The 11823-nt window shown below is 43.8% G+C and overlaps 1 pseudogene; it reads right to left on the bottom strand.

Annotated features, from left to right (window-relative positions):
• LOC138161391 (mitochondrial ornithine transporter 1 pseudogene) overlaps positions 1 to 2258 on the bottom strand; it is an 18391-nt pseudogene extending 16133 nt beyond the window's left edge.
• Positions 2259 to 11823: the final 9565 nt, after the last annotated feature.

Here is an 11823-nt window from a genome sequence, read left to right as displayed (position 1 = left end):
ATCTATCTATCTATCTATCTATCTATCTATCTATCTATCTATCTATCTATCTATCTATCACTTTAAAAATCATAAAGCACTTTATAGCTGCTAGCTAGAAATACAAACCACAGGAATTTGAGCTCCCACACTATGAGGATAAGGTCATGATAAGCCATCCCTGGCCAATGTGCAAATTTGACCCCTCCTCTCTTTTGATGAGAATGTTATGACCTCACCCAAATGATTCTAGCTGCTGGGTCTGTTAGAAGGTCTCCCCCCTCTCCAGCTCTCAGCTTCCTCAGAGATAGGCTGTTTGAAGAGGAGCAGAATGACCTTGCTATGCTGGGGCCAAGGTACAGTATGTGTCCTCATGGATAAAATAAGAGGGCTGAATGCAATCATCCCTTGAGGGCCTTCTAGCTGCATAGCGAGAGACATCATGGCCTGCTGAAAGAACGAAGGATTGGGAGCGGGGAAATGGAAGAGTGCAGAGGTCACACTGGCTAACCTTTGGGTTAGAAGGATCAAACTTGAAATCCTGCCTCAGACATTTACTAGATGGCTTTATGGCACTGGACAAGTCCCCCACCTCTCTGAGCCTGTTTCCTCATGTGTAAGATGAGGTGGGTGGCCTAAATGCCTCTAGGGTCTCTTTCCGCTCTGAATCGCACATCACCCACATTCATATAACTTCTCCAGGCCTCAGTGGTTTTGATGGTAATGGGAATTTGAAGATCTTCCCTGATTTGAAAATCTTTCCTGCCTCCTAAGTGGCTGGATGTAATCTAATGGAGCCTGTGGTGGGAAGAGCTTGCTGAACAGGTGGAGAAGAGCCCAGGGGAAGCTGAGATCCAGAGCAGTTAGCAAGGTGGGAAAGAGAGGACACAGGCAAGGAGACAGTTAGGCTTGTGTTTGTTTGTGGGAAGACTGAGTATGGTGTTACGGTGTATTAAATTCTTTATTGCTATGATGGATTTGACTTTCTGGTGTCTGAATAAACATTTTGCTTCTGTCTTCTCTATGGAGAGTCTGTTATATTTTGCAATTCAGAATTACGCTGGCATATTCTTAGTTGCCATCAGTTCTGTGAATATTGTGTTGGTGCTACAGTGGTACTCACTGAAAAATGAAAGTTTTGCTGTAAACGACCTCTTCCATCTGATCTAGCTCCAGATTCATGTTCTTATAAAATCAATGACCAACAATACTTCTTTGGAAGTTTGGCTGGTGCTGGGCAAGTATTGTTAAGATGGAGAAAGGTAGGGAGCTTGGATTGAGCTAGAAGGAAGAGGGGAATATGTGAGTCCTAAAACACGGCAACTGCCACCCTTGGGACGAAGCTTGTGGTCAGGACAAGCTGAGCTCCAAACCTGCCTCACACACTAACTGCTTGTGGACCCTGGGTCACTCATTTAATGTCTCGACCTCAGTTCCCTCAAGAACAAGCCCCTACCTCGAAGGGCCATCTTTAGGACCCAATGAGATAAGACATGAAGGACTTTGCAAACCTTAAAGTGTTATGTTATTGTAGTTACTATTTTATTCAGAAGATATCTAGGCCAATACTCTCATCTTACAGAGAGGGAAACTGAGCCCATGGGAGGCCAAGCAATTTGCTCACAGTCATGCTGAGAATAAAAGATGGGCTCTGCTCTCAGTGTTCAGAAACATTCTTAGGAAGTATCCAACCCTACTGAGTGGTAGGTCTGACCTCTCTTGGATTTTCCAGAGATTTTTTTTTTTTTTGTATTCTCCCTATCTTGCCAAGGTTAGACATGTAGTGTAGACTCACAGGTCTGGTACAGCTATGAGTGTAATTCAGACCTGTCCTGTTTCCAGCCTGGGCTGGTTCAGCCCTATTTGCCAACCTCAGGGCTCACTTAATGTAGTCTTTGCTGTGGACACCCAAAAGCCTTAGCCCACTGCGACTCAGAACCCCTGATCTCAAGAGATCCTCCTGAGGAGCAGATGTGTCACCATGCTCAGAAATATGGGCTCTCTTAGACCAAGCAGGGGCTCTTTCCCCTTGGTCCCCAGGCTTTCCCATTTCCCAGACTTTCTAAGGCTTCTTTCATGCCTGAGCTCTCAGACCCAAGTATCCCAACCTGAGCCTGCTTGGTGCCCAGAGCTGACAGATCTGCCACACCCTGTCCCTAATCACCACTTCCTTCACCTGCCATGGCCGCCATGCCAGGGTGCTGGACCCAGTCACCCGCCTGCTCTTTCCTGGATCGAGTGACCACTAAAATCCTCTCTTGCTTTGGGAATTCCCCCATGTTTCCCTTTCCCTTTTGCCAACCTCTCTTGTTTTATTGACTAACATCCCACATTGCTCACTGTGGCATGGAGCTGACCTTGGCTTCCTGACCCCTGTACCAACAGATGAGCTCTGACCCATCCTGCCAAAGTCATCAGGATTTGAATGCAGGATCAGTGCATATGAATGGGTGCTTCTCATGGGAGTATCGGCCTAAGCATGTTTGCTGAAGCCCAGAATCGTACCTTCTGATGATGGGCTTAGCTACAGAGGTGTGTGTGTGTGTGGGGGGGGCAGAATGCAGCATCCACAACAGTGAAGTCACAGACCCTCAAAATAGGAAGTATTTCAGAAAGAAAAGTAAGTGTGCAAAGTCAAAAAAGAAAAATACACCTGACATTTAGGTAATTAGAAGTGACCAGGAAAGAAAATCACCTGATTACAGGTTAACTCCTTAACTATTGTGTCTGGCTCCTGCTCTGCAGGCTGGACTGGATCCAAGATATCCCCTAGGTTTGGAAACTCTGTGCCTGGGGCCCTAGAAAAAAGGATTCAAATACCACTTTCGTACTTCCCATCTGTATGACTGTATGTAAGGTCATGCCATCTTTTTGGGTCTCAGTTTCCCCATCTGTAAAATGAGTGGGCTGGCTGAGGTACATTTTCAGGTCCCTTCCTATACTATATCATAGAGTCTGTACTTCTGTAATGGGACTCAGACTCAGGGACGCAGCCTGGAAAATGGGAAGAACACTCAATTCTTTTGACCACAATTACTTGCTGTGTGGCCTTAGGTAAGTTATTTTACCTCTCTGGCCTCCATATCTTCTTCTTTTCAATGAGGATCTCATACTAGTTACCTCCCAGGGTATGTCTTAACGGGAAACATCTCATAGACCTAGACATGATGGTGATGATGACAGAGATTTGGGGTCCCTCTGAGGTGTTTGTGAAGAAATGAAATCATGGTGCTGTATAGTGGGACTGTAAGATCTTGGATAGCCTCTTCATCCCCACTGCTCACCTGAGAATGCCTTCTTCTCTCAGATAACCCTCGATATCCCCTGGAGATATCGCCTTTCATCTAGTTATCTGCATGTTGTCTCCCTCTTTAGAAACTGAATTCACGGGTGACATCAATTTCCAGATAGGTGGCACAGTGGAGAAAGCATTGAGCTTAGAGTTAGGGTGACCTGAATTTTTATCTTTTCTGAGACATTTACTACCCATGTGACTCTAGGCTAGTCACTTAACCTGCATTAGCTTAAGTTTTCTTAACTGTAAAATGGTGATAGTAATAGCTTCTACCTCCCAGGGTTGCTGTAAGGAGGAAAATGTGTTAATATTTATAAAGCATTTAGTACTTGAGCCTGGTACAGAGTAGGTGCTTAATAAATGTTCATTTCCTTTCTTGCTTGCTTACTTCCCCAGTACTTAATAAGTGCCTGGAACATAGTGTTTAATAAATGTTTGTTGATTGACTGACCTCCCTCATGGGTTTTCCACTGTCTACTCCTGCCCAGTGAGGATAGGGTAGAACCTATAACCTATAACCTCTCCAAATCCTATGAGTACACCAATTAGTTCCTTTGGCCCTTCAACCATAATGAGGCCCCTGGATATCAGTAATGACTATATCTCTTCTTTGTAGAAAAGAAAAATCAGACGGTTAAGACCTTTGAGGGATAGAGATAAGACCGGGATTAAGCTTGGACAGGGAGTTGGGAATGACTTTGGGCATAGAGATGAGGTTAGACAAGAATGGGAATGAGACTGGACTTTGGATAAGGGTTTTGGCGAATTAAGGATGGGGATAAAGGTGAATTTGAGTTGAGCTGGTAATGAGGTTGCATTGGGAATTGGGATCAGAAAAGGGCCAGGGATTAGGGACCATGCCTGTACAGAAGCTTGCGATGGAGGTGGAGAGGTCAAAGATGGGCACTGATCCTGTGAAGAACAGAATGGAGTAGACCTGGACCATGCAGAGAAGGAAGCTGGAGAGGCTGGCAATAAGTATGAAGACAACGGAGTACTTCAGGTAATCTGAAGAGAGAAGGCAAAGGGGGGGGAGGGGAGAATGTCGAATGGGCCAGGACTCTCGGGGAATAGGGATTTGGGTACTTGGGGAAAACTGGGAGGCAGGGAAGATCATCCCAGAGTCAGGAGGAAGCTTCTAGTTAAGGGGGGATCTCTAATTTAGGGGGAGGGTCCTAGGAAAAAGGGAGGTCTTTGCTTGGGTTGGGATGAGATGAGAACCCATGGTGTTTGGAGTTATCTTCTATAATAGGTCTCCCAGTGAAAGGGTGTTCTCTGGTCAGGTATGAGTGAACTTCTGCCTTAGGGGAGTAGGCAGACTTACAGGGTGGCTGGTCAGGCTCCAGTATGCACTCGGTCTCTGGGCAGGAAACAAAGAAAGATGTGTAGATATCGATGAAGGTGAAGTTGCCAGGAGTGCCCACTGGTACACGGAAGCGAATCCATGACTTACAGAGGGACAGCAGACCGTTGATGGCGAGTCCCCCCACGCTCAGCAGCAGACAAAACTCTTGGCTCAGGGTTCGGGCTTTGTGCAACAGCCGATGACTGAGTGGTAACACAGAGATTCTTCGCTTTTGAATCCCCTTCCATCTGTGGAAATGAGCAGCAATCAGCTTTCCCCAGCCGGCAGACCTGGAAGGAAGCTCAGCAGCCCCCCAGCCCAATTGAAAGGTCCACATGTGGCCATCAGGCCTGTATTATACCAAACCAACGAAACTCCTGCATTTCTGCTTCTAATGCTGTGAGCCTTACCTTGTACTGAAGCCAATTTATCCTGGGACTTTTACCTGATCACTCCACTAATCCCTGACCTAATATATTACTGAATCTTAATTCTCAACCCTGACTTCCAGCACCCAGTACCCCCACTTGCTTCCTTCCCAGATGCCAGCTCTGTCCCTGACATCCAGGGTCCTTCATGTATTTATTCTGTCATTGTTGTTTCAGTCATGCCTGACTCTTCATGACCCTATTTGAGGTTTTCTTGGCAAAGATACTAGAGCGGTTTGCCATTCCCTTCTCCAGTTCATTTTTCAGATGAGGAAACTGAGGCAAATAGGATTAAGTGACTTGTCCAGGATCACACAACTAGTAAGTATCTGGGGTGATTTTAAAAGCAAACCCCAAATGGATGCCATCTCCTATGGGCCACATTATCCTCATACCTGACCTCAGGCCAAAATGAAGTCCCCTACTTTCTAAGTAGTCCATGAAGGGACTTTCCAGAGAATCCTCCTTCCTCAGCCTTATCTCTCACCCTTTAAACTCTCTCCCAAAGGAATGGTGTTGATGTGGGTTCATACACACAATCTTGAGAAAAAGTAATGAGACATAAATTAGCATTAAAGGTCAGATGCCCCATGCAGCCACTCTAAACAGATTCTCCAACTGCTTTAGAACCCCTTCCCCCTCAGCTTCTTCCTACCCCACCCCCATCCCTAGACATCTCCCTAAACCAAAAGGCCTACCTGGGACCTGCCTTATGAGTTGGGGAGCCAACAGCCTAATGAAGGAAAGATGTCTTCTTATCTTTGAGGTTATCCTGACCAGAAAGTGGAGGTGGAGCTAGACTGACCAGCTGGGGATCAAGCCAGATTTCAAGCCATGTCCAAAACCATTAAAGAGAACCATAGAATTTAGAGGTGGATGAGATGTTTTGGGCAAACATCAGCTCTGAAGCCAGAAGACCTGGGTTTGAATTCTAATTCAAGTGTTTACCCAACTTTGTAACTTTAGGTAATCGATATAATCTATCAGGTGAAGAACTCAGTTTCTCCATCTGTAATCACGAAAAATAATTATGTTTTGTTCTGTTGTGGAAAAATTTATTCACAATATTTTATAAGGTCTTAATAATATCTTCATTTTATGATCAAGGTCATTGAGACACAGAATTTCAGCGGCTTTCCCACCGCCAGTAAGTGACAGGGTCATAATTTGAACTCAGGTCCTTTGTTTCCAGATTCACTATACCAGGTCCTCCATTTTAGGCAACTGGCCAAATTAAAATTATCCCTTCTTTCATTTTTTGAGTGTATTATTTCTGTCCCTCTTCTGTCTCTAAAATTAAAACTGTTTGCATAACTAAATTGTAGCACCATTATATTGACTGGGAAGCAGGGTGGATGCCCGTATAAGACTTAACTATTTTTTGTCTTCCTATACATAACTCAGGTTTCCTCGAAAGCATCAGACTTTTTTTTTATGCTGCTATGTGCACAGAATAATGGCTAGTTGGCAGAGAAATTTCTGAAGGGATGCCTATAAATTCATGGTGCACATACAAAAGACATCTATTTTTATTTATGCTCACTAGTACAAGGATAACCTATACTTCTCAATTCTAGCTATCAAACTTTTTCAATAAATGTATGAAAACACGGATTTGTATAATTTATTTTACAATACATAATTAACCCCACAAGGAACAAACCACCAACTTGAGTTCCTGGGGTTTCCCAGTAAACATGTCCCGTAGAAGTACTCAGTGACAAGTTTCCCTCTCTGCCCAGCTGGAAGCTTTGTGTCTCACTCACTGCCCTCCAGTGAAAATGAGGGATAGTCACATCTCAAGTGTGAGGAACACAGGAGCCAGCCTCAGTCACATTAATTTGTGACTGTGGTTCATACACTGTTCATACACTGTGATCAATCACAGCCTTAAGGTCACATTGAATTCAGACTTGGGGTTTGCAACCCAAAAACATGCTCATGATTGGGGATCTGGTTACACTCAACTTCTTAAGGGTGATTGCTTCCCTAAGAGAATGATGAAAAGAAAATATTAATCAAAGCTCAGGTCGTGATCAAGTATTTCTGAGTTGTTTACCAGACTTGGAGGACACCTGTCCTTAGGTGATATAAACAGCTGTTTATCAGACATGGAGGACCCAGACATCATTTATAATTGTTTACCACATTTGGGACAGATTGCCATTTCAGTTCTTATCTTGTTACTGGAGGGAAAACCCAAAACAAAAACACACAACTACTTCATGAAAAATGGAGTAAGGCGTGTTAAAAGAACTTTATTCTCATTAGAAAGTTGTATGCCTGTATAAGGAATGAAACTGGCTTAATACATTCCCCCCAAGACACACATGCACTTGAAGACTTTCTTTGGGGCAGTTCCAGGGAGTGGAGAGAGAGAGACTTTTGAAGCTGCAGACAAGAAAGGAAAAGCTGGCTCTTCACTCATTCTCTGATTTCCAGCCTATAGCTTTTACCGCTCGGAGGAGTTCTGGGTCTCTCTCTCTCTGTCTCTGTCTGTCTCTGTCTCTGTCCCTGTCTCTCTCAGTTTGAATTGAGATTGTAGCTAACTCCCATCAGAACAGCTAATTCAGTCTTGCATGTGTTTCCATTTCTCTTTGATTTGCATAAATGGGTTAACTCACTATTCAGCTAGCTTAGGAGGCACAGTACATAGAGTATTGGGACTTAAAGTCAAGAACTTAAGATCCATTCTCAGACACCTACTAGCTAGACCTATTATTTATTCTTTCAGTGCCTCAATTTTCTCTTCTGTAGGATGGGGATAATAATAGCACTTACCTCCCAGCATGATGATGATGATCAAAGGAGACAGCACATTTAAATCCCTCTGCAAATCTTAAAGCAGTATACAAATGCTATCTATTATTATTGTTTGCTATTTCTTATATGTGATGCCCTTGTGTAGAATCATTATTTTTTATGGGGAAGGGGTCAAAACAACAGATGTAAGCTTTGGGGCAACCATACCACCTTAAGAGTGACCGTGGAAGGGGAACTACTTTGGCATCTCTAGAATGGCAACATTGGGGAGGACGGAAGAGAGTATAATTCTAGCCTTGTCTGACTCTCCAAGACTTGTGAAGGCGCCTGGCATCAGGGCAAGAGACACAGTTTCCTCTGGAATGGGATGGGGCAAGATGGCAGAGCCGTCTTTTTATACCTCTTATGGGCTATCTTTAGACTACCCATGTGGCTATAGGTAGATTGACAGATGCATATGTACATAGATACATAGTATGACACCTAGATGTGTCTGTCTATATATGTACATGTATGTGTGTAAGCATATCAAAATCCATACACATTTATAGGTTTATAGCTATGTATACATGTTTATATGCACACATATGCACATGCACACACACAATATGCACATATACACACACTTATTATTCCCCCCCCCCCAACCCTCCCATCTTCCAAACTTTCCCATCACTATGAAGGGCGCCATTTTTCTCTCAGTCTACAAGGCTCCCAAATTCGATGTCGCTCTGGAATCCTAGTTATCATTCACATCTTATTTCCAGTCTGTTGTCAAGGTCTGTCCATTTTACCCTCAGATTTACCTCCTCTCCTCCTCTGATACTGTCACCACTCATGCAGACATGAATGTCTGCCCTTCATCGCCTTGCACCAGGACTATTGGCATAGCCTGCTGGTGGGTCAGTATGACTATAGGCTTTCCTCACACAAGTCCATCTTCTATTCAGTCACAAGGCAGCTGGGTGGTACCATGGATAGAGCACTGGGCTCAGAATGTGTATATATGAGTATATATATTAGTATGAATATTTATATATGAGAATGTGTATGTATGTATATATGTGCACACACACACACTCACACACTCCAAGAGGAATAGGCTCCTAAGCCTGAAGTCAGAAAGATCTGATTTCAAATACAGCCATAGATACTGCCTGTGTGACTCAGGGTCAGTCACCTACCCTCTGTTTACCTCAGTTTCCTCAGCTGTAAAATGAGGAGAGTAAGAGCACCTACATCTCAGGTCACTGTGAAGATTAAGAGATAATATTTGAAAAGCACTTAGTACAGTGCCTGGTACAACATAGGTGATTAATAGATGCCTATTTCCATCCTTCCTTCCTGTATGTTCATAGAAATCTACATCTACATGTATTCCTTGGGCTCGTGTAACTGTACAAATGTATGTGATCCAGATGAAATCTCATGGGTTGAATCACCTTTGCTAGGCAGTGCACCAGAACCCCAGGACATGTATCCCAGGGGGATCTTACCATGGGAGGTGAACTCCCGGGAGCTCCTGGGACAGCCCATGCCACCTTTGAACTGCTAGAATGATCGGCATTTCTTTTTCCTCGCAGGGGGCAAAATCTGCCGCTTTGCTACCTGTGCCACTATTCCTAATTTTGCTCCTGTGCCTCCATCCTGAGGTCAAAGAAAATACACATGGTCCCTCTTCCACAAGACAGCCACATGAAGACAGCTATCCTGTCTCCTGAAAGATCCTTCTGCCTCTGCACTTATCGTTGTTGGATAGTTATTTTTCAGTCCTATCTGACCACTTTTAGGGTTTTTTTGGCAGAGACACTGGAGTGGTTTGCCATTTCCTTTTCCATCTCATTTTACAGATGAGGAAACTGAGGCAAACAGAGTTAAATGCCTTGCCTAGGGCCACACAGCTAGGAATTGTCTGAGGCTGGATTTGAACTCAGGCCCAGCACGCTATCCACTGTGCCACCTAGTTGCCCTCTAGTCCTCTGGACTAAACATTCCCAGTAATTTCCACTCATCCTTTCATAGCTCACTTTCCACTCTCTTTACCAGTCATTCCCCATGAATTTATTAAGTGCCTCCTGGAGGTAGCATAGCCCAGTAAAGAGCTTCCTTCCAAGTCAGGGGACCTGGGTTCAAAGCCTGGGTCTGCCATTGACCAAATGTATGACCTGGGACAAATTACTAGATCCCCCTGGACCTTAGTTTCCCACTTGTAAAATAAAAGACTTGTGACGTTTCTCTCAGCCCTTAATCCATGACCTGATGAATGCCAGGCTCTGTGTACAAGATTCTGAGGCTACCGACAAAAAGCCACCTCTGCCCTCCAGGAGCCAGCATTGTCTAGATTGAGAAAGAGGGAATATCAAGGCAAATGACAAATAACTAAAGAGCCAATGAAGTGTCATGTTAGGGGGAGGTCCATAGTCATGAGAGGGGGCTGTATGGTGTGTGGCACTTGAGAAAAGCCTTGGAAGGAAAACGGGAATTCCAAGAGGCTATGGCAAAGAGAGAAAGCCACTCTAGGGCCAGGGACCAGCCCTTGACTTAGTTGCCTCCTCCAAACATTCTTCACCTATCTGTGGTCCTGATCTCCTTGGTCTTTGTTCTAAACCTGGATGAAGTGGCCTTTTGGATACAAAGCCAGCTACTACCCTTACATTGGGCAGGTCACCTAAACTGTCTCAGCTTATTAGCTGCAGAGAATGTGTCAACCTGCACTGGGATGGAGTTTCCTTTCAGGAAAGCTTCTTAGACAAGTAAAATCAAAAGATCCAGTCTATATCCCTAAAGTTTCCCCAGATCTAGATGTGGGAGGGATCAATCAGGAAGCATTTATTAAGCTCGTACTGTGAACTGGAGAAAGAAATGAAAAATCCCTCTTTGTCCTCACCAAGAAAACCCCAAAGGGGGCCAGAAAGAGTCAGATCTGACTGAAACGACTCAACACCACCATCACCAATGTGTCAAGCACTGTGATCAGCCCTGGTAATACAAGGAAAGGCAAAAATAAACAAATAAACAAAAAAAAAAAAGCTGCCCCTATTCTCAAGGAGCTCACAGCTAATGAGGAAGATAACATGTAAACACATTTGTACAACAAGAAGCATACAGGATGATTTGGAGGCAATAATCAGAAGTAATGGCGGGGACATTGATGGGATCCAGAAAGACTGAATGTAGAAGGTAAGGTTTTAGCTGGGACTTGAACAAAGCCAAGAAGTTCAGCAGATGGAGACGAAAAGGGCATGGGGGACACACAACATCTTATTAAACCCTACCACAATGATGACTCAATCTCAAAAATGAAGGTTTAAAACACAATGGAGTCAGTTATATCAAGTCAACAAGTCTGTATACATAAACATATATGCATACACATACACATAAACCTATGTATTCATACATATGCAATTAGATTTTCTGGGAAATTTGGTGGATGACTTCATAAGAATTCTCAATTCTTTTGTTCTTCCATAAATAACAGTGATTCCTCTCACCCCATGCAACATAGGGCATCGCGCACGCTGCTGTGAACGTGAGATCCCTCCTAATTTGTGGTGTATGGTCTAATGCAATGGGAATATTAATTAGACTTAGACTTCTCAACAACAGCAATCAAACTTTATTCATGTGACCCCAATAGGAACAAACCACTAACCCTATTTCCTAAGACTTCTTAGTTAAGATATCTCCAACCAGCACTCAGTGACAAAGTTCCCTCTATGGCCAATTGCAGCCCATTTGTCTCCCTCACGATTGGGCAGGTCTCCACTAGTCACTCAACATTGTCCTAAAGAAAATATGGGGGCTACTTGAACTGAAATGCAGGATTGCAGGATCCAGCTTCAGTCATGACCCAAGACAAAAGTTGAATAATGGGGGTCTGGTTATATCCAGGTTCTGATTGGTGATTGGCTACTAAGATTATGATGAAAGGAAACTATAATCAAAGCTTATATCATTATCAAATGTTTGTCAGTGTTTGCCACATTTGGGGGACACACATCCTTTGTAGT

Source organism: Petaurus breviceps, unplaced genomic scaffold, assembly GCF_028583685.1.
Source record: "Petaurus breviceps papuanus isolate PSGF00001 unplaced genomic scaffold, PetGlider_PUasm1.0 185, whole genome shotgun sequence".
Lineage (NCBI taxonomy): Eukaryota > Metazoa > Chordata > Mammalia > Diprotodontia > Petauridae > Petaurus > Petaurus breviceps.
Note: the sequence above shows the minus strand (reverse complement) of the source record. Positions and strands in the feature narration are given on the sequence as shown.